Source organism: Marmota flaviventris, chromosome 1 (genome assembly GCF_047511675.1).
Source record: "Marmota flaviventris isolate mMarFla1 chromosome 1, mMarFla1.hap1, whole genome shotgun sequence".
NCBI classification, from domain to species: domain Eukaryota; kingdom Metazoa; phylum Chordata; class Mammalia; order Rodentia; family Sciuridae; genus Marmota; species Marmota flaviventris.
Window position 1 is genome coordinate 18,976,186 of NC_092498.1, and position 23,363 is coordinate 18,999,548.

The 23,363-nt window shown below is 36.1% G+C and overlaps 1 protein-coding gene across 6 annotated transcripts in view; it reads left to right on the forward strand.

Annotated features, from left to right (window-relative positions):
- Nucleotides 1-213: 213 nt before the first annotated feature.
- The window catches only part of Cnot4 (CCR4-NOT transcription complex subunit 4), a 121,534-nt gene continuing 98,384 nt past the window's right edge, over nt 214-23,363 (forward strand). For all 6 annotated transcript variants that reach the window (XM_027952147.2, XM_027952150.3, XM_027952149.3 and 3 more), the window contains exon 1: nt 214-414. The gene's annotated coding sequence lies outside the window, so the exon portion shown is untranslated. The remainder of the gene's footprint in view (nt 415-23,363) is intronic.

Here is a 23,363-nt window from a genome sequence, read left to right on the forward strand (position 1 = left end):
GAGGTGGGCGATTCCAGCTGCCCTCTCAAGTGAGGACTTCAACTCCCGGCTTGCCCCTGGGCGGTTATTATCCCAGGACTACAACTCCCAGGGTGCTGCGGGCGCGGCCGCCGCAACCTCCCACTCGGCCGCCGGCCGCTGGTCCCGCCCCTCCCCCGCCCCTCCCGGTCGGATCGGCGTGCGCCTGCGCACCAGAGGCCAGAGGAGTCTTACCCTAATGTAAGATGGTGGCCTGTCTGGCTGTGGAACCCACCGAAAGCTGAGAGTCTCTCTCTCAGCCGTAAAGGTCGGACTCGCTGAAGCAATCAGGCCCGGTTCTGAAGAGTTTTTCCCCCGACACTCGTTCAGTGGTCTCTTGTGAGGACGCGGCAGCGCGTGGAGTCGGCTAAGGGAAAAGCGAGGCAAGGCAGGCGGGTGAGTCTATGCGGGGTTGGGCTTAGGGGAAACCCGGGGTTGACCGGCTACGAGAGAGCGGAGGCTTCGCTGGGACTGTGCAGGCCGCACCCCCCTTTCTCCCCACCCCCCTCCTCATCTTCACCCTCCTCCTCCTCGACCTTCCTCCTCCTTCTCTTCCTCCCTCTCCCCTCTACGCCACAGCAGTTACCACCAGGAAAAGGGAGCGGGGCAGGAGGCAGCGCGGCGGCCAGCGCCGACTCTCTTTCGAGAATTTCTTCTATTGGGGAGCCGAGGCGGCTTTTGGTCTTCAGCTTTCCCCCACATTTTTCTAGGAGCAGGATTCTTAGGTCTCAGTCCTCCTTGTTTCCCCAGCTCCCTTTCCCCTCTCTGACGTCCTTTCCTGCTGGCCCCGGTCTCCCAAGACCAAAGCCATCACTTCCACGCTGACCCGTGTTGCTGCTGCTCGTTAAACCCACTGCTCATTGCCCACTCGTCCTGCTTCTTGTTTTTTGCTCCACTGCTACCGCTCTGGAGTTAGCCTTTGCCCCCCTCTGATGCTTGCAGTCAGCCCCCAGTCTCCTTGCCAGGCTGGAGCCTCTTCCTATTTGCAGTCTTTTCCTTTAGCCACATCTGTCATCTTAAAGCTTCCCCTAAGTATCTAGATTATGCTGCTGCTCCTCCTAACCCACCTGTTTCTCAGTCTTCTTGAGAATTGTCCGTTCCTCCCCTCTTTCCTATGCAGATTATTTCAACACACATTTCCAGAAAAAGGGATGCCCCGAGTTGGTCCTTGAAAAGTAAAGGAAGTTGGTAGGTGAATGAAGTGAGGTAGGATACTATTAAACGTTATGAGTAAAGATTTTTATTCACGCCACTCAGGAGCCTCGTTTTGCTTTCAGTGATCTATTTGTCGATTATTCGCTCTGTTGGGACTTGGCTGCTCCCTTTCCCTTTTTTCATTTTGGGCCTTCTCGCCTTACCAAGTGTTCTTCTGACTTGCCTCCCCTCAGGACACTTAATGGGTCTCCTGATTATAAATATTAGTCTAAGCATTTCAAAATATACACTCACATTATATCTGTAAATTCCACAAGCAAATATAAATGATATTTTAATAATGTGTGTTACAGATCTCTTTTATCTTAAGACTCAATTATTGACTGAGTTATTATATTGATGTTCAGCTGAATTGATGACATTTTGTTTATGGTTTAAATGGAAATTTCCTCCGGCTAACATCAGATTTACTTAGTATTTTTGGATTTAGGAAGTTTTCTTCTTTGATATTTTAGGGTGGTAGCTATCTGAATAAATTGTCTTGCAAAAACTTTAGGTATGTAGGCAAAAGAAAAACATTTTGTTTTGGAAAACTTAAATCCCTTATTTTTTTTTTATAGAAAAGAAGGGGGCTGGGAAAAGATATCACAAAGCTGTGCATACATGTATATTTAGTGGTACTGTCATTGTTATTTACAGTAAAAAGCAGAAACAGAAGCAAGAAGTGGCTTATGATATGCATGTTTTAGTAAAAGTAAAATTGAAATGTGACTAACGGCATAATGGGAAGAAAGAGCCTTTGCTATAATAGAGCACTTTGAAATAAAGAATTACTAGAAAAGCAAACAAGATTATCTAGATCAGATACGCACACATCAAGTTTGAACATCAACAAGACATTGTGTTTTTAATATATTTGTAAAAATCTTTAAAGTTATAATAACAATATTATGCAGTAATCTCTCATTGGCAAAAATGATATCTTAAGTGTAAATTCAAATACACTTTAATCACTTCTGCACATTACTAGATTATTATAATCATGTATTTTGCATGTGAAACTTGAGTATCATCTTACATTTGAAGTTATAGTCCTTGAGTGTGAAAAATAGTCTTTTTTTAACCAGTGTAAACTAAGGTTAGAAAAGCTTATAGCTGGGTGCAGTGGAGCACACCTATAATCCTAGATACTTGGGAGGCTGAGGCAGCAGGATCACAAGTTCAAAGCGAGCCTCAGCAATTTAGTCAGACCCTAGCTAACTTAGCAAGACCCTGTCTCAAAATAAAAATGGCTAGGCAGTCCTCATACCAAAAAAGAAAAACTGTTTATAAAACTTATTTCCTTTCAGCCACTTAAGTCCCTGTTTGAAGGAACTAAATAAATCCTTACTTTCTGAGAATTGGAAGCAATTTATATAGCAATCCCTGTCCTAAGTTATAACTTGAAGTTTTGAAAAAAGTGTTGCTTCCATTTAATTCATCAGGAGCAGCAAATTTAATAACTACTCTTCGACTCCAAGTAAAAAATATACGTTGTTGGAAATGCTTGCCACTTTGAACAGTTCTAACATAGATCTAGAAACCCTTGGCAGTTATACTTGGCTGAATCCTAAGCAATGTGTTCTAAGGAGAGGACTGTTTGTCTGACAGAAGGGGATGAATGATTTTAATACATGTTTTCTTTTGTAAAGGTACTTGACTCACTAAATATTTTCTTAAGTAATTTTCCCTTTTCCATACTTTTTGCCTACAGACATCAAATTTTTAGTTTCAGCCCTCTGAAGTCAAAATGAATTTATTAGGGATCTTTAATATGTCTAAAGAAGATATATAAAGTGACACTTTGAGAGGAAGTAAGAAGCTGAAGCTTCTAAATATTTTTGTATGGTTTAAGATTTTAGTTGTAACATCAACATTGTAGCTTCATACTTTTGTGATTTCTTTTGATAATATGGAATACTTTATGTCAGTAAAGTTGTTGAATTCTTCAAATGAATAGATTACTTGTAAAGGTTTTAAACATGAATTGCTTAAGGTTGGCTTTCTATAAAATTTGTTTTTTGAAATTATATAAACAGATCTTTAATTCTACTAGGATGAGACAGTTAAATGGCAAAATACAAGAAAATAAAATGATTTTGTAATGCTCTTCATCTTCAGTTTAAATTGGAGTACTAGCAATAGTTCATAATTCATTACTTTGTAAAAGAAAGAAGGAGTCACCTAATGATGAACTACTAGCATTAAGAGCGTTTTATTTCATTAATTTATTTTTGTGATGCTGGGGATGGAGGCCGGGGCCTTGCACATACTAGGCAAGTGCTCTCAGGGGAGTATTATTTTTAAAATGACTTTATATGTCTTAAAAGAATGAAAACTAACTTCTCCGTTTAAGCAGTTTGATTTTAAGAGTCTTCCCTTTCTACTCCTCCTTACTCCCAATTTTAAAATGAAGCTGTAATCTTCATTTTAATGAATTATTTTATGTGATTGCAGAGAATTCTTGATTAATCTATTTATACTCAGTCTTTTTGTTTTTATAGACTATATAATTGGGAGAGAAAGTTTTAAATGGAAAACTTCAACCTCTGCTGAAAATTCAGTTGGTTCTTTGTCAGTATCTATAATTCTGTGTTGACTTCTAGTGAAAGAAGTTACATTCAGCTCATTTGGTTCTGAAGAAAACTGTAGGGAACTAGGTTATAGAGGATTTTGCTGTTCTAGAAACAATATAACTAGAATGTACTACATACTTTTCTCAAAGGATTTCTTAATCTAAATGGAACTTGTAAATGGTTTTCATCCCACTGGAATAGCAGGTATTTGATAAAACTTGTTAACACATTCTGACATTTTACAAATTTCATGTTATCTCAGTTATTAGGAAAAATCTACATATATCAATTCTTGAACAGAAAGTAGCAATATCCCTGATAATTTCAAGGTTTCATATTTTTTTCCCCTCAAAAGTTCAGAGTACACAAATGATAAAGATAGCATAATTTACTCAGTTATTTTTGTAATGCAAGAAAAGGAGATAGGTGGGACTTTTTAATCAGATATAGTATTATTCAAAAAGTATTCATCAAAATTATTTTTTATCTTGTTTTTTGGACTTCTTTACTGGAAAAGATTGATAAAATTCAAAAATTTCAAATGTAATATAATCTAGTGGGTTTTTTCCCACACATGATTATGATATGATTCTTTATTATTTAATCAGAAAGTTGATTATGGAAAGTTCAACACTCTTTTGGCCATGTGTATTTTATTTTATTTGCTGCTGGAAATCAAACCCAGGACCTTGTGCTTGCTTATAGAGCTTGGTGTGGAGGTTACTTGTGAGCTCTTACCTTTGCTACATTCTGAGTCCCTCTTAAATTTTAGTAACATGTTTTGCTTTTTTATCAGCAGAGGAAAACCTGACTTAAAGGTAGTACAAATATAAGGCAGTATGAGTATGACTTTATTTTACTTATATGAAGTTTGTTTGTTTTGTAGTATTAGGGATTGAACCCTGGGGCACTCTACTACTGAGCCCAGTCTTTTTTTGTTTGTTTGTTTTGAGACAGGGTCTTGCTGAATTGCTGAGGCTGGCCTTGAATTTGGGATCCTCCTGCCTCAGCCTCCCAGTCCCTGGGATTACTGGCATTAGCCACTGCATCGGCCGATATTGATTGCATTTTGAATAGTAGACTGCAGTATCATATGGGGTGGAGCATTCCTTACCAGCAACAAACAGATACATTGTCATTAAAACAAATATCTGGAATTTCTTAAGCATGTTTTTCAGTCCTTGGAATACCAAGAAAGTTATTTTCAGATAATTTAAGAACCTATTAATTCCCTGTTAGGGCATCAGGTGTCTTCAGATTGTGAATCTCCTGAAATAACATTGGCTGATTTGGGTTATTGAACAATTTTTTTCTCCTTTTTAAAACTTAAAATAAATTTCCTGCCAGGCACTGTGGTGCCCATCTGCAATCCTAGCAACTTGGGTTGATGACAAGGAGGATTGAAAGTTGGAGACCAGCCTCAGCAATTTATTGAGACCCTGTCTCAAAAAAAATAAAAGAAGCTGGGGATGTATCTCAGGGGTCAAGTGCCTTGGGTTCAATCCCCAGAACTGCAAAAAATACAGTTATTATTTGGGAGGACTATTTTGTGGATGCTGAAATTGAATGAAAATTTGTAATGTAGACAGTATTGCTTTGGTAATAAGCATATTTTGATGGAGATTCTCTCCATTTTGATTGTATTTTTTCCTCCAACTTATTGTTAGATGCTCCATGTTTCCTGCCGAATTAAATCTTTCCAGAAACTCTCAATGGAAATCTAGGTATTTGTTGAGTAAGGAAATCATTATAATGTATTTTGGTTTTGTTGTTAAAATGACAGTTACTTATTTATTTATTTATTTTTAAGAAGCCTTTTTTTGTGTGTAAAATTTAAGCAAGTACAAAAGTAGCTTTGAGGGCTGGGGCTGTGTCTCCAATGGTAGACCGCTTGCCTAGCATGTATGAGATGCTGGATTCGATCCCCAGCACCACATAAAAAAGCTAAACAAACAAAATAAAAGTATTGTGTCCATCTACAACTGAAAATATTTTTGAAAAACGTAGCTATGAACTGGCATTAGTTGTCCGCTTCAAAGATTATCAACTCATAGCCAATTGGTTTCATCAGTACCTCACTTACTTTATCCCTCTTCCCCCTACTCTTTGGTCTTGTTTTTATTTTTCCTCTCTCTCCTTTCTGTTTGTGGCATTGGGAATTGAACCTAGGGCCTTGTGCATGCTAGGCAAGTACACCCGCAGCCCTGGTCTGCAGTATTTTTTTTTTTTTTTTTTAAAGAGAGAGGGAGGGAGAGAGAGAGAGGGGGAGAGAATTTTAACATTTTTTGTTTTTTAGTTCTTGGCGGACACAACATCTTCGTGTTTTTTTTTTTTTTTTTTTGGTATGTGGTGCTGAGGATCAAACCCGGGCCGCACGCATGCCAGGCGAGCGCGCTACCGCTTGAGCCACATCCCCAGCCCCTGGTCTGCAGTATTTTGAAGCAAGTTCTGGTCATCACATTGTTTTATTTGTACTAGAACTCTTTTGTTAAAATATCTTGACTTTTTAAATTAGTATTGTTCAATCAGTTTTTCAAGTAGTCTGAGTGCTTATTGGAAAACGATGTCACTTTTCATAATAATATAACTAGCACTCTTCAAGCAGTATACACACAATTGTGATACTTGTAGTTTGAGTCCTTGTGTCAGGTTTTCTTCAGTCTCTAAGTTTTAGGAGTGAGGCTTCCTGGGGAATGTGGGACTTGAATAAAGAATATGGACTATTTGTATGGCAGTGCATCTCCAGAAGAACATTCCATACATTGCACGTGGGGGATGAAAACACGAGCAAACACTTGGTGGTGGGGACCAGCATGCTGTTTGAGGGATGTAAGAAGTCTAATCTCGGAGAATAAAGTGTTAATTTTTGGGAATGGTGGCAGAGTAGTTTGTAAAGGAGGATAGAGTTAGATTATGAAATGTGTATTCAGAGTCAGTTAGAATTTGATCTGCTAAACAATAAGGAGCTAGAAGAGACTGGTAGTGTGAAAGGTAACATGCTCAAGGTGTTTTTTTAATTGAAAGATTGCTCTTTCAGTAGTGTGCAGCATAATTGGGGGTTGACAATTGAGTTTTGTTTGAAAAATTGAAGACCAGGCCAACAAAGTAAGGAGCCATTCTGAGAGAAATAAGGGTGGTTCTTCTACAGGATTAGACAGCTAATTGATTCCATCTTTTCTTCAGCTATATTCAAAAGTGACACTAAAGTTTTAAGAGTAGACAATTGAGAAAATGTGTTCATTTATCTTTGAGGGTAAACAGCAAATTTTTACCTCCTTGTTTTGAGACAAGTTCTTCTTATATTGCCCAGGCTGGCTCTGAACTCCTGTCTCAAGCAGTCCTTTAGCCTTAGGCTCAAAAGTAGGTTGAGACTACAGGCATGCATCACTGTGCCCCACATAAAGCCCAGTTTTTGGAAAGGAAATGATCCATGATTACTCAAATATATTTTACTCAATGATCCATGATTACTCAAAAAAATTTTAATAGAGAATAGGTATCAGTCTTTCAAGTATTCATTTATTGGGGAACAACTACTTGGAAAATAACGATTATCTTTATTATGTGATATAGTAAGAGATAAGACAGACCTCATTTGTGAAAGAGAAATTGATGCCTCATCTTTTTCCTTGTGTTTTATTGGTACAGAAGGGATGTTAGGAGACTTCTTATTTGCATAATTTTAACCAGTAAATGTTATTAGATATCTTTAGAGTTTAATAATGGCCTGCTTTGAACAGAAAGAATGATAGAAAATTCTGATAAAGTAGGGCATTAAATATTGTTAGCTCCAAGCTCCCTTAACAATGGTTAAGCTTAAGTCAGTATGCTTGCCAAAGAATGAAGGGACATTGTGATATGAGGATTTATTTGATTTACTTTAATACACTTTGTTTTGCAGAAGTAATACCTTTTAAAAATCTGATTAAACATTGGCCATATTTTGTTTGAGTTGGATTTTTTTGTTTTTAAAGTTCTGAGACTCAGAGTTATTCTTTGTTTTGGTTTGTTGACCCTTCAGGAAGCTAACTTTCTTCATCTTTTGGGTATTTCTGGATAACATGATTTTATATATATATATATTTCACATTTATTTTAAGACTGGGGGATAAAGATTCTTGTTTATGGCTTTGTAAATGGTGGATGAATAGTACTATATTGCCATTTATTTTCTTCCTGCTTCATTCAGTATCTCAGGATTCCTCCTCTACTATATTTAGCATGTGGACCTCGAAGATTCTTAAAATTGAGGCTGAAAATCTCTCAAGCCCTGGATGTTTACAATTTTAAGGTTAAACTTAATTTTACCAATTATTTTCTTTCCTATGTTATAAAAGTTAGGATCTATCAAAATGCCACAGGCCTATTCTTACTTGGGAAATATTAGTAATCATAAAAACCATTATTTAGTTTTGTGCATTATTGAGAAATACAGGTTGGACCTTCTTTTCCCAAGAATCTTAAATGCTTCAGAATTTGAAACTTGAGCACTGACATGACAATCATGAATGGAAAATTCCACACCTGACCTCATGTGACAGGATGCTGTCAAAAGGCAGGCACACTAAAATTAAAATTTTATTGTGTAAGATTACCTTTAGTATATGTGTTTAAGGTATATATGAAACATATACAAATTTAAATGAATTTGTGTTCAAACTAGGGTCCTGTTGTCAAGATGTCTCATACAGATATTCCAGAATCCAAAAAAAAAAACTTGAAATACTTTCATTTCAGATAAGAGATACTCAGCCTGTATTCTGTTTTTCAGTGACATTCCCTCTATCTTCATCTTTAGAGCTCCTTAATCTCTGTAATGTGACAGGTTTATTATTGTTTTGTTTTGTGTGGTACTGGAGATAGAGGCCAGGGCATTCTACCACTGAACTACAAAGCCAGCCTTTCTAAAAATTTTGTTAAATTTTGAGGCAGGGTCTAAGTAGCTGAGGCTGGTCTCAAGTTTGTGATCCTCCTGCCTTCTTAGTTGCTGGGATTACAGGTGTGCACCACTGCTCCCAGGATGACAGAGCTTTTTTTTTTTTGGTACCAGGGATTGACTCAGGAGCACTCAACCACTGAGCCACATCCCAGCCCTATTTTGAATTTTATTTAGATACAGGGTCTCATTGAGTTATTTTGCTGAGGCTGGGTTTGTACTTGGGATCCTCCTGTCTTGGTCTTCCGAGCCACTGAATTTTTGACAAAATTCTTTTACTACTTAGCTGTTCATGTGTCCTATCAAATAAGTAAAATATAAATATATTGCCTTCTCCTTGGGGTTTGTTTTAATAGGGGCTTTAATGTATTAATTTTGGATGTAGGATCTGAGTTAAGATATCCTTTGTGCAGGAGAATCTTGAGAAGGATTATTCTGCCCCCACGGTATATTGGAGGGAAGTAAATATCAACTGTGCTGTATAGAAGAGCGTTAGTATTTGAGAATATCTTCAGTGGTAGCTGCCCAATGTAGTCTCCTCCAACCCCAAATATTTTTATTTAATTCCTTTGTTACAGTTTGGATGTTGAATGTCCCCTAAAGACCCATGTGTTAAAGGTTTAGTCTTCAGAATGATGCTACTGGAAGATGGTGGAACCTTTAAGAGGTATGGTCTTATAGAAGGTCCTTAGGTCATTGGGGACATGCCCTTGAAGGGGATTGTGGTACCCTGGACTCTTCCCCTTTTGCTTCTTGACCACAAGGTGACTGATTTTACTCCTCCATATGCTTTCTCCTCCTGTTGCCATCCAGTATCACTAGAGGCCTAAAAGCAATGGATCTGCCCAGTCATGGACTGGGACCTCTAAAACTATGAGTCCAAATAAACCTCTTCTCTTTTTTTAAAAAAATATTGTTTAGTTGTCAATGGACCTTTATTTTATTTATGTACGGTGCTGAGAATCAAACCCAGTGCCTCACACATGGTAGGCAAGTCTCTACTACCGAGCTCCAGCCCATTCTCTTCTCTTTATAATTATTGCAGGTAGATTGTTTTAGTGACATAAAACTGATTAATACACCGTTGAAAGTGTGGAGCCACTTATAAAAGCATCACAATGGGTGGCAGTGGGTGAAAGAAGGAGAAAATTGCTTTATGATTTAAAATCTCTTCCAGGTAGTTTGGGAACTGGAGACTAATTTGAATTCATCTCAGATTATTAAAGGTTTATATACTTTTCATTCACACAGTGGTTGGGATGAAGCTGGTTTTGTAGACTGTCCTTAGGGATGCCTTGTTAGCCAAGAGGGTAGATGCTTATATACCCAGGAAAAGAGGAGAGGCAGCAAATAAATACTTCAAATTTTATTAATTATTCCTGTGTACTTTTGTGTAAGTCATCAATAATACTGTTTTCCTTTGCTGCCTTTGTCATATACTTAGGTTTTCTTTTCTTTTTTTTTTTTTTTGTCCCTTTTTCTGATTTACTTTAGTCCTTTATTAAAGATAAATAGTCTCATAAGAAAGATGGTGTTATAGCTCTGGCCTAGCATGCACAAGGCCCTCGGTTCCATACCCAGCAAAACATGGGTGCGTGCATGTGCGCGCGCATGCGCGCGCGCGCGCACGCACACACACACACACACACACACAGTCTCATAAGAAGTAAATGTGTCCGTCCTTAGACAAGCAGAAAGTGTGTAAATGTATGTATGAGAAAGACATGTGAGGTTCCTATCTCTGCTGTAGGTTTTCTTTTCTAAGTTCACCTGTTATAATTATTTGTAGAAAGCCACAATCTTTAGTCTTTTCCAAATCAAACTAGAGTCCTTTTCCTGGCCTGTGCATTTTAATCTATTTTTCCCCCTTTTTTTGTTACTGGGGATTGAACCCAGGATTGCTCAATCACGGACCCACATCCCCAGCCACTTTTTTTTAATATTTATTTTTTAGGTATAGTTAGACACAATACCTTTATTTTATTTATTTATTTTTGTGTGGTGCTGAGGATCAAACCGAAAGCTGAGCCACAACTCCAGAAGGCCCCCTCCGCCCGCCACTATTTAAAATGTTTTATTTAGAGACAGGATCTTGCCGAATTGCTAAGTGCCTCTCCAAGTTGCTGAGGCTGGCTTTGATCTTCCTTCCTCAGCCTCCTGAGGCACTGGGATTACAGGCATGTGTCACCTCACTGGCTTAATCTTTCTATCTTAAAACCTGACGAATTTATGTCCTGGAAAGAATGGGAAGATTGGAAAGAAAATGATAGTATGGTGCTCCCAGTCTACAGTGTTAGTATTGTTTTATGGAAGAACTTCTGCCTTTCATTTTAATTTTTATGTAATCAATTAAAATAATCTAATAGGCAGAGGGAAGGGAAAGAAGGAAAGGAGGAGGGAAGTGCTGAGGAGTGATATTGGCCAAATTATATTGTTATATTGTGTGCATGTACAAATATGTAACAACAAATCCATTATTATGTACGACTATGATGCACCAATTTAAAAAAGTAACCTAATGAATTCTCAGTGAGTCCTTAGAAACTTTTTTCTTCTCTTTTTGGCAGTACTGGGGATTGAACCAGTGTTGTTCTACCACTGAGCTACATCCTAGCCCTTTCTATTTTTTTTTATTTTAAGACAGGGTCTCACTAAGTTGCCCAGGCGGGCCTTGCAATCCTTCTGCCTCAGCCTCCTGAGTTGCTGAGATTATGGGTGTGAGTTATTTATTGGTACTTTTTGGAAATTTCTTGCTTGTACTAAAATTTTATTTTTTGTTATTTTGGACCTAGTCCTAGATATAAATTTTGCTTCCAAAAGTTAAAGTTGGTAATCTTTTTAAAGTAATAATCTTCTCTGCATTGTATTCAAATCTTTCAATCCCTGATGAAAGCAAGGATAAGAATAAAATAGTATAGGCATGCTAACAGAAAACATTTGTTAGTCCTGTGTCACAATGCATTTTAATTTATTTATTTATGCCTAGTAAATATTTTCAGCAGATTTGATATGTGATATATTCGTGTTTATAGTTTTGTTTTGTTTTTTTTGTAAACTGGGCTATATCTCTAACCCTAGATTGCTTTCTACTATATACTATTAAATTCTATGATTTCAAAAACTTGGCATGATTTTAAAAGAAATGTTCACCATTTGGAGTAAAGGACTAATTGAAATAATTTCTTTTTGTAGTTGAATATAGTTTTCAATAGTCTGTAGTTTTTAGTGTAAACCCTTTGAACTCTTCTTGTTTTTATTTATTATGTCAGCTGGGAGTATGGGTGGAACCAAATTCCCTGAGTGTGAATCTTGGCTCTGTCACTTACTGACTTTCAGACCTATGACAAGTCACCTCACTTTCTGGGCCTGTATTTTTTTTTTGTAAAAAGACCTATCTTGTGTTGAATAAAGAGTTAAGGGGCTGGGGATGTGGCTCAAGCGGTAGCACGCTTGCCTGGCATGCGTGTGGCCCGGATTCGATCCTCAGCACCACATAGGAACAAAGATGTTGTGTCTGCCGAGAACTAAAAAAAATAAATATTAAAAGTTTCATTCTCTCTCTCTCTTTAAAAAAAAAAAAAAGAGAGAGTTAATATATGTAACTGCTTAGAATAGTGTTTGGTGTATAGCCCTGTAGAAGTATATGTATTTACTGTTATCACGCATTTAAAGTCAAGAAGTATTCAATTTTTTATTTTATACACTTTTTTTTTTTCATGAATAGGAGCTGGACAGACATGTTTCATTAGTTATTTGACCAAATGGAAATATATGCACTGTGTTTGAGGGGTAATCAAAAGACTGGCCTGCCTGGAATCCTTTAGAATCAAGGAGTGATAGAAAATGAACTGGATAGATATGATACAAATGGTTTTTTTTTTCTTCTTCTTCTTCTTTGTACTGGGGATTGAACTCAGGGGCACACAACCACTGAGCCATATCCTCAGCCCTGCTTTGCATTTTACTCAATGAGTTGTTTAGTGCCTCACTGTTGCTGAGGCTCCTGTCTCAGCCTCCTGAGCTGCTGCGATTACAGGCATGTGCCACCATGCTTGGCCGGAGTGTTTTGAACTAAGGCAGAGAAATGTAGTTGTTGATAAAAGGGAATCATTGCGAGTTTTTTGTTTGTTTGCTTTAATTCAAGGTTTTTAAAGTGTTATTTAGTGGAAGATAATTTTTTGTCTGATATGTGCTAAGGCAAGTGCTCTATCACTAATGTATACGCTCAGCCCTGGACAATGGTTTTGAGTATCCTTGTTAGCATAGAATTTTTTGACTTTACAAGAACAAAGGATTCCTTTTTTTTTTTTTTTAATTTTATTTTGGTTTGTTCTATTCACCGATCTGTCAAAAGTGACCCTGATAGATAGTAGGCACTCAATAAATGTTCCTTTGGTACACAAACCTGAAAAGAGACTGAGATAACAGAAAAAGTGTCACTCCTTAGCACTCCCCTCCTCCTTTCCTTCCTTCCCCTCCCTCTGCCCTTTAGATTTAATTGATTACATAGGACCCAAACTAAACTTTCAGGGTCCCTACCTTTCAGAGGTAGGAAGTGAAAAAGGTATTATTAAAGGAACAATTAGAGAGGTAGAAGGAAAATGAAAAAGTTTAAGTCTTGAAAAGCAAAGTAGGAGATATTTCCATGAGAAAAGTCAGAGAGAGAAGGGGGGAAGAGGAGGAATAGGAAGACCTGGATTGTGTTGCTTGTAGGTAGCCAAGGAAGTTTCATGAAGGAAAGGGGCTGTCATAACATTTAAGAGGAATAAAGATAGTTTAGGATTGACTTGGTGGGATAACCATTGGACCAGGAAAGAAAGTATAAAATCAGATTGGAGAGGTTAAAGAGGGTACAACTGGAGACTGTGCTAAAAACCGTTCAGTCGAAAAAATGACTGTAAAAATGGCAAGAAAACAAATTATAGTAGCAGTGTTCATAGTTACTGTATGTGTACTTCATGAGTTTTGTTTTGTTTTTTGTTTTGGGGCTTGAACCCAGGGGCACTCTGCAACTAAGCTACATCTCCAGCCATTTTATTTTGAGACAGGATCTTGCTACATTGCTCAGGCTGCCCTGGAAGTGTGATCAAACTACTGCCTTAGCCTCCAGAGTAGCTGGGATTACAGGTGTGCACCATCATGCCTGGCAAGAGATTCTATTTATTAGAGATGAGAAAACTTAAGGCAGGTTGTGCTGAATGTTCTTAATACAGAAGATGTATTATTATACATACCGTTCCACAACTCTGCCCCTTGCTAATTATATAATTTTGGGAAAATATAAATTTCATAGATCTGTTGTAAGGATTAAATTGTTGAATCTTTTAAAAACAAAACACTGCTTGACATGTGGTAAAATATTAGGTAAATGCTGGCTGTTATTATCATATACTGCTGAAATAAGATAGAATGAGATTGAAGGCTTGAAGAAAAAAAATAGGAAAGAAAGAAATTAATAAAATTATTGCCAAGTAGTACAAGAACTAAATGAAAATGCCTTAGGGTCTTTTCTTTAGCTGTTCCCTCTGACTGAATAACACATTTAAAAATATCTATGTAACTATCTCCTTGGGATCTTTGTTGGGATCTTTGTTCAAAGAATCCAGTAGGACAAGAATGTTTGTTTTGTTCCCTGATATGCTGATGTACTTGAGAATTTAGGAATAGTACTTGTCACGTAATAGATGGTAAATATAGTATTCTTTTTATAACTTTTTTTTTGTACTGGGGATTGAACCCAAGGGTGCTTAACCACTGGGCCACATCCCCAGCCTTTTTTTTTTTTTTTTTGAAACAGGACTCTCTTAAGTTTCTCAGGGCCTCAGCCTCCCTAGTAGCTGGGATTATAGGCATGCACTACCACACCTGGCTAATATATTCTTTTTGAATGAATAAATTAATTATTCTGCATTGAAGTGGGATGGTTGAGACATAAATTAAAATGCTTGTAGTATTTTTTTTTGCGAAGAGCCAGTTTTCCAAGATTGATATTACAACATAGAAGTTACCTTTCTCAAACAATTCCTTTTTACTTCAAATGAGTTTTCTTAAGTTTATTTTATACTGATTTTCACTTGGGAAGCCCATTTAGCTAAGGAAGGGAAAATGTAAAAATTAATCTTTTTTATTTTGCTATAGTTATTAGCTGATAACAAGTTTACTTTTGAATGTTTGATACTAGACATTTAAAAAAAATTTTTTAAGTTAAACATGGACACAATATCTTTATTTTGTTTATTTATTTTTATGTGGTGCTGAGGATTGAACCCAGTGCCTCACATGTAGGAGCAAGCCTCTAGAGCCACAACCCTAGCCCTTAGGCATTGTTTTAACACTCTTAATTAGTTTAAACAAATTCTGTAACAAACAACTTTCCAGGAACATTAGGTTTCTTGCAGCCACCATCAGGGATCTTTGCACTGAGATTAAGAGTATGCTTCCCCATATTGCTATCCTCCATTGACAGGATTTCCAGATATCCCATTTCTCCCTTTAACATTTATAGCCTTAACACCACTATCTGCCTGAAGTTCACTAGGACTAATTCTATTATGTCTTTTATTTCTTTTTATGTTAGCTACTACCAGTCTCCTGGGTAACATTTCATGTTTCGCACTTTAATTTCCACAAAGTTCTGCACATTTCTTATCTTTTTTGTTCCCTTCCAACTCTTGGAATCTTACACCATGCAACCTAGTAGAATTCAGTCTGTCATCAGCAAAATCCTATATCCTTGTGTTTTCATTTTCAATATTTCTTCTCTTTTCTACTTTCCTGAGGATGCTACGTCCCTTGGAGCATTCTTTCATAAAAAATTAGTAGTTATCCGTGGGCATCCTATGAACTAAGGCTTAAAGCTACATTTCCCCACTCTGGCCTCCTCCATTAACAAAAATCAAAGGAGAGCCTGGTTCTGCTGAGCCTAAAGTAGGACAGATGTCTACCATTCCCTTCTTCCTAAAATTTCTGTTAATAAGTTATATTGTTCATAAACCTTATGTTTGCTGGCATCTGTATCATGGATTATTCCTTCTCTTTTCTTGACTTAATTTATCTCCTAGCTCAACTGTCATTCTTGCTAACATATATATCTTTAATTCTGGGCAATTTTAGTATGTCATCAGTGGTCCTTCAAATACTGTGTCCTGTTAAGTTCTAAACATCCTTTAATAATCTTGCTCTCCAGTGTTTCTCAACCACTCTATAGTTGTTATTTTATGGAACTTAAACCTCTCCATGATTTTCATGCCATCCCCTCTCTTGACTGTCATCTGGTTTTTCAGCTCTACCTGGTATTCCAACTCAACAATCCTTTACTGTTACTGAGACCTCCCGTCCTCTGATTCTATTTCTTTTTCACTGTCCTTTGCCTCCTTGATTTTCTTTCTTCTCTCCTTGTCTAGAAGACACTCCATAGGTAGTTACATTTGTTCCCTTTCAGGTGCCCTCGACTCTCTTGCTTAGCCTTTCTTGCTTTTTTATATTTAGTGACTAAACCTAAGTTTTAAATTAGTTAAATTAGCCTTTTGAGCACTACATGCCTACATCAGTGCAGCTGAAAGTAGCTGAAGAAAAATAGAACTGTGATGACTCCTTTCACTTTAAAGTTCATTGTAAGAAACCTCAGGTGATTCTAATATTGTCTGGCAAATCTCTTCTATATGCTTAGTCCATTCAGTTTCCTCTCCTAAATCACATTATTTATACCTCTTTTTTCAAATTCCAACCTGCTTCCTCACATTTACTCTCAGTTGATAGACTCTGTGTCTACTTTATTGAGAAAAGAGAAGCAGCCAGGAGAGTACTGATGAGACCCTGCCACCAATCTGTGTTCCAACTGCATATATACTCATAGACCTTTCCTTCCTACTTTTGATGGACTGTGTTTATCTAATTCTATTTCTTCTGATTGGTGCATTAGATATCATCCCCTTTCATTTACTCTGGACATTACCCTTCCTCTTCTCTCTATATCATCAGTTCTCTCCTAGATTAACATATAAACATTTTTCTTACCTTTTTTCATCATAAAAATATCTTTCCTTGATTACTGTTTCTTTTCTCTGTTTTCATTGCTGTAGAACCTCTTAAAGCATTGTCAAAATGCACTTGTTCTGAATTCCTTCTCATGTTCTTTCTTAAGCCATTTCAATCAGGCTTTGGTCCCTACCACTGTACTAAGATTGTTCCCCCTGCCCCAGGTCTCCCAATAATGACATGGTTAAATCTCATAGTCAGTTCTTCAGCTACACTCATTCTCTTCTGGATTTTTGCTAGTTTGATAGTTTTGAATATCTTCTAAATGATGACTCTCTTCCAGGCTTAAATTTGCCCATCCAGTTATATATGTAATCTTTCTTCTTGCATGACTATTAAACATCTCAAACTCAACATGTCCAAAACGGAATTTTTGCTTTTCCCTCTTAAACTTTCCCTCTCATGCCTCTCTGCCCACTTAGCCTTCATCATTTCAGTTGTTGGCAGTGTCTAGTTGCTGTGTGTAGAAATGCTGGAGTAATTCTTGACTCTCGCTCTCATATCCCACATTCATTTCACCAGGAGGTTGTCGACTCTTCCTTCACAACATCCAGAATTCAATCAATTTTCATGGTTTCTGTAGCCATCATCATCTCTTGCTGGGTTAACCACAGTGGCCTTCTAACACGTTTCCCTGCTTCTACTCTTACTCTCTGTATCTGTTATTAATATAGCAGTCAGGGGCTGGGGAGGGCAATATAGCTCAGTGGTAGAGTACTTGCCTAGCATATGAGGCCTTGTGTTTAGTTCCTAGTACCACAAAATAAATCAATAAACATAGCAGTCAGAATGATCCTTCAAATACATAGTCAGGTGGCAAGAGATTTTGCACTACATTTAAGGAATTTCACGAGTTAATAAGATTAGAGGTGGTTCTAGTCTTTTTTTTATTATTATTATTAAACTAATTCATATTGGCCGTAGGAGCACATTTAATGTAGTCTTTGAGTATGTGAGTTTGTATGGGTGAGGAAAGAGTTGTCAGGTATGATTCGTGGCCTCTCTTTTTTTTCTTCCCACTAGCCCTTTCTCTCCCATCCTGTACACAGAAAGATTCCTGATGAAATTGGAAAGAAAGGGCTGCATTGGTTGCTATTTGGGAAAGTTGCTTTGAACAGAAGAATGGACAACTGTTTTTCAGTAGAGCTCTGTTATTTCATTATACCTATAACCGTTAGCTACATTCTTACTTTCCCCCATCCCCTGCCACTTTTAGTGTCCTCTCTGTTTTTTCCTCATTCCCAGATAGAATGTTTTATTTATTAGGACCTTTTTCTTGCTGTATTTGAATTAGTATTTTATACTCTAAACATCCTTTTCAGATAGTTAGAAATCCATTCATATAGCTCCTATGTGTTGGTTTTATTTTTGTTAGTTTCCAACACAGTGATATTGAACAATAGTAAAAGGGAAATTGATACAAATAGGTGAAGAAGAAATCATGTGTGAAATTGGGGAAATGAAAGATTTTTATGAGGTACTCTGAATGTACTTGTCATAAGCTAATACTGCCAATGATGTCTAGAGCGGTTACACCACACTACATATAAAGAATCTTGGGAGATTGGCAAAAAAGAACTTCATGGTTGATTTCTTTTATCTCTTTACAGTCTTTGCTCTGAAGGCAAATTTCTAGTTTTTCCTTGATTCCTTTCAGAGCACTTCTTATTGGGATCACCAATCTCATAATAATTGAATACTTAAATTTGTTGGTCTGAAATACTCACTCAATTCCCCAAGTTACTTCTTAGACCTGTGTTTTACATCATGGAACTTTGTCTACCTAGGGATCGAGATGTGTCTAGTCTGAATTAAGATGTGCTAAATGTAAAATACACACACGGGAGTTAGAATCAGCACCAAAAAACAAACAAAAGAATATAAAATACTTCCTTAGTAATTTTGAAGTATTGATTGCATATTGGACTCATCATACTTTCAATATATTGGGTTAAATAAAATTAATTTCTCTATTTATTCTTACCTTATCTTACTGTGGCTAGCAGAAAATTTAAAATTATGTGTAGTTTGCATTATATTTCTCTATTAGTGTTATCTTAAGCTTATCTTTGTCTTTTACCCTAACATATTTGGAGTTACTTTATTTCAGTTGATCTGTTATATATTCGCTAAAAATGTTTTCAGAAGTGTGTATTATCAAATAATTTTCTTGAAGTGAACTACTTTACTGTTTATATCCTTTCTAAAGTATTCACTTTCTCGAGCCTTGAGTATTCTTTAAATTGTTCGACTTTTACTATAGTGTATCCATGGTACTACTTACACATAACTTACTCTTTCTCTACATTGCCTGGAAGAGTTTTGAAGAGGAAATTTAAAAGTAAAAGTATCAGAAATAATTTTTATTTCCTTTCCTTCTGAGAATTATGGTTATGAATAGTACATTTTACAGTCCTTCCATTATTAGCATACAATTTTAAAATATAAAGAAAAAGCAAATTTATGGATAAAAAAAGAAAGTGAACCAATTATTTTGCATATGAAGAAAGAGATTATATCTGCTTGAACATAAAACCCAGCAAGTACATAAACAAACAAACAAAAAAACCCACAGATTCAGTCTACTGTCATATGTGCTTTGTTTTACTAAACTCCATATTATGATTGATATTTCCAAGATTTAAGTTTATGAGTTTTTAAAAAAATATTAACCTTTTTAGGAAAAAAAAAAGATTCATATGTGCTTCAATGAATGCTTTCTAAGGGTTAAGCCTTGAATTCTGTTTAAAATCAAGTGGCATATAGCTTAAATCTGTTTATTTTTTTATGTGGACAACAGATTATTGGGTACCTTGTAGGTGTTTGATTTTTTTTTTTTTTTTTTTTTTTTTGGTACTGAGGATTGAATGCATGGGTGCTTTATCACTGAGTTATTTTTTATTTACTTTTATTTATTATTTTTTATTTTGAGACAGGGTCTCACTAAGTTGCTGAGGCTGGCCTTAAACTTGTGATCCTCCTGCCTCAGCTTCTCAGGTTGCCGAGATTATAGGGTTTTTCACTGTGCCTGGCTGTCTGTAGTTTTTAAAGAGATGTTGATTTGTGAGCTCCAAAAAGTATTTCAAAAGAACTATTATTTTTACTATTCTATCCATTCAGAGTTGACAGTACACACTTAGAAATGGAAAATCTATAAAAGCATGTTAAGAAGAGGGTATATGAAGTTAAAAAAAAAGTTTCGGCCAACAAAATTAATTTTTAAAAAGGGGATTAGAATTGAGGAGGAAAAATAGCTATTATAAATAGAGACATTTAGGAAAAAGAAGATATCTAGAAGAAAAAAACGGACTATAGACAATGGGAATTTGGGGAAGGAAGATACGCGAGGTCATAAAAGTCCATATTGTTGGATTCTCAAAGGAAGGATATTCCTTTATAGACTGAAACAGATTTTGCTGCTTGTTGGTATTTATCTTTTTGGTTCCTCTTAAGCTTTGAGGCTAGGTCTTCTTTCTGTTGGATGTGAAGACCTAGATTTGGATTGATCCATACAAAAATTTCTGAATCTATATTGCATATTTCAACTCTGTTTTTCCTTTTTATTGTTGAGTAGTATCCTATGTATAGATGTACCACAGTTTAACCATATCACAGTTTAGCTTGTAAAGGATATTTGGATTGTTTTCAGTTCTTACTAAAAGAATTGTTGTGAACATCCATATATAGGTTTTTGCATGAACATAAGTTTTTCTTTATTTTTTTTTTGTTATAGATGGACACAATATCTTTATTTTATTTATTTATATGTGGTGCTGAGGATTGAACCCAGTGCCTCACAAGTGCTAGGTGAGCTCTTTACCACTGAACCACAGCCCTACCCCCAAGTTTTCATTTCTTTAAGACAAATGCCCGAGAATAAAATTGCTCAGTCGTTTGATAAATACACATTGGGTTTTAAAAGAAACTGCTATCCTATTTTCCAGCGTGGCTGTGTAGTTTCTTATTCTCGTAAACATTGTATGAGTGATCGGCCAAGTTTCTTTTTGTTACAACTGAATTAGATGTTTAGATTTGTGTAGCTTCTTTAATTCAGCATTATATTTATGAGATTCATAGTATAGTATTTTATAGCAATAAAATATTATTTTGTTGTAAGACTATACCACTATATCTATTCTGCTACCACTGGAAAAATGAATTTCCATTTTTTTCTTTAAAATTATTTTGTTTTTAACTGACACATAAGGATTATAGTATTTATGGGGTACAGTTTGATGTTTCTTTTCATACAGAATATGAAAAGATGTATGTATGTATATTATGTGTTTTGTGATTATCAAATTAGGATATTTAGCATATTCATCACCTAAAACATTATATCATTTTGTAGATAGAACATTCAAAAGTCTCTCTTCTAGTTATTTTGAAATGTACAATATTGTTTACTGTAGTCAGTCACCCTTCTACAGAACATCAGAACAGATTTATTCTAACTACTTAATGATTAATGTCTCTATATTCTCCTCTTCCCCCTACCCTTTCCTGCTTTGGTAATCATAGCTTTACTCCATGTTTCTGAGGTCACTTTATTTAGATTCCATAAATGAGTAAGATTATGTGGTATATGTTTTTCTGTGTTTGGTTTATTTCATTTGATATAATGTCCTTCAGGTTCATTTGTGTTGCTACATACAAATGGCAGGATTTCTGCTTTTTCCTGACCAAATAATTTTCCTTTGTGTATGTTTTAAAAAAATATTTATTCTTAAGTTTTAGGTGGACCCAATATGTTTATTTTACATTTATGTGGTGCTGAGGATTGAACCCAGTGCCTTGTACATGCTAGGTGAGCACTCTACTACTGAGCCACAACCCCAGCCCTCCTTTGTGTATTTATACCACATTTTCTCTATTCATTTATCTGCTTATGAACATTAGGCTGTTTTTGTATCTTAGCTTTTGTGAACTGTTTTGCAATAAACATGGAAGTGCAGATAATCTCTTTTTTATCTTTGTGTGTGTGAGAGAGGAAGAAGCATGTGAGAGAGGGAGAGGAGTGTAGGGGGGGAGAATACACGCATGCACATGCTTGTGCCTGCTAGGTAAGTGCTTTACCATTGAATTATATCCCCAGCCCTTTTAATTTTATATTGAGACAGGGTCTTACTAAGCTCAGGCTGGCCTTAAACTTGATATCCTCCTGCCTTAGCCTCCTGAGTAGCTGGGATTATAGATGTGGGCCACCACACCTGGCTGCAGTTATCTCTAGATAATTAGAATACTAATTTCAATTCCTTGGTAAGTATCCAGTGAGATTAATGGATTATATAGTAGCTCCACTATTATTATTATTATTGTTTTTTGAGTAATCTCCATACTATTTTCTATAATAGCTGTAGTAATTTGTATTCCCACCAATGGTGTATAAGGATTTTCATTTCTCCAGACCCATGCCAATATTTGTTATTTTGGGCTTTTTGATAATAGCCATCTTAACTGGGAGAAGGCAATACCTTATTTTGGTTTTGATTTGTATTTCCCCAATGATTAAGTAATATTGAGCATTTTTTTTCATATATCTGTTGGCCAGTTGTATTTCTTGAGAAATATCTATTTGTATCTTTTCCCATTTTTTAAATTGGAAGTTTTGTTTTTTGCTGTTGGTTTGCTTGAGTTCTTTATATACTCAATAGATATTGTGTCAGATGCAGTTTACAAATATTTTTTCATTCTATAGATTCTTTTTACATTGTTGTTTCCTTTGTGGTATCATTTTTTAAATATAAAATCATACAACACATTTTAAAAAATATCTTTATTTTGTTCATATGTTTTTATGTGGTGCTGAGGATTGAACCCATTTCCTCACATATACGAGGCAAGGGTTCAACCCGAGCCCTGTATTTTTTATTGTAGCCGTTTTGGTAGATATGTGGTAATATTTTACTGTGGTTTTAATTTGCAGTCCCTAATGGTGAAGTATGTTGAACATCTTTGTTATGTTCTTATTGGCTTTTTTGTTTATCTTCTTCAGTGAAATGTCCATATATCTTTTGCCCCTTTTTCTAATTGAATTTTCTTTTTACTGTAGAGTTTTTTAGAGTTCTCTATATATTCCAGATATAAGTTCTTTGTTAAATATGTGGTTTGCAGATATTTTCTTCCAGGATCTAGTGTTTATTTTTATCGTCTTTGGAGTATTACTCACAGACCAAAAGTTTTGTTTTTTTTTAAAAAATGTGGTGCTGGGGATTGAACCCAAAGCCTTATGCTTGCAAGGCAAATGCTGTATTTCTTCAGATCTAGCTGGGAAAATTCTTAAATTTGGAGGCTCAGGGTCTGGGCCTTATCATTGGGGAAAAGAAGTTTTTCTCATTGCCCCCCCCCCCCCTTTTTTTTTTAACAAAATGGCTTTATTTTATGACTTTTTCCTGTTCATATAAATTTTTTTTTTTGTGTGTGTGTGTGTGTGTATTTTTAATAGTACTAGAGATTGAATTCAGGGGTGCTCTACCACTGAGCGACATCCCCAAGCCCTTTTAAAATTTTATTTTTAAACAAGGTCTTGCCGAGTTGGCCAGGCTGTACTCAAATTTGCTGTCTTCTACTTTAACCTCCCAGGTAGCTAGGATTACAGGGTG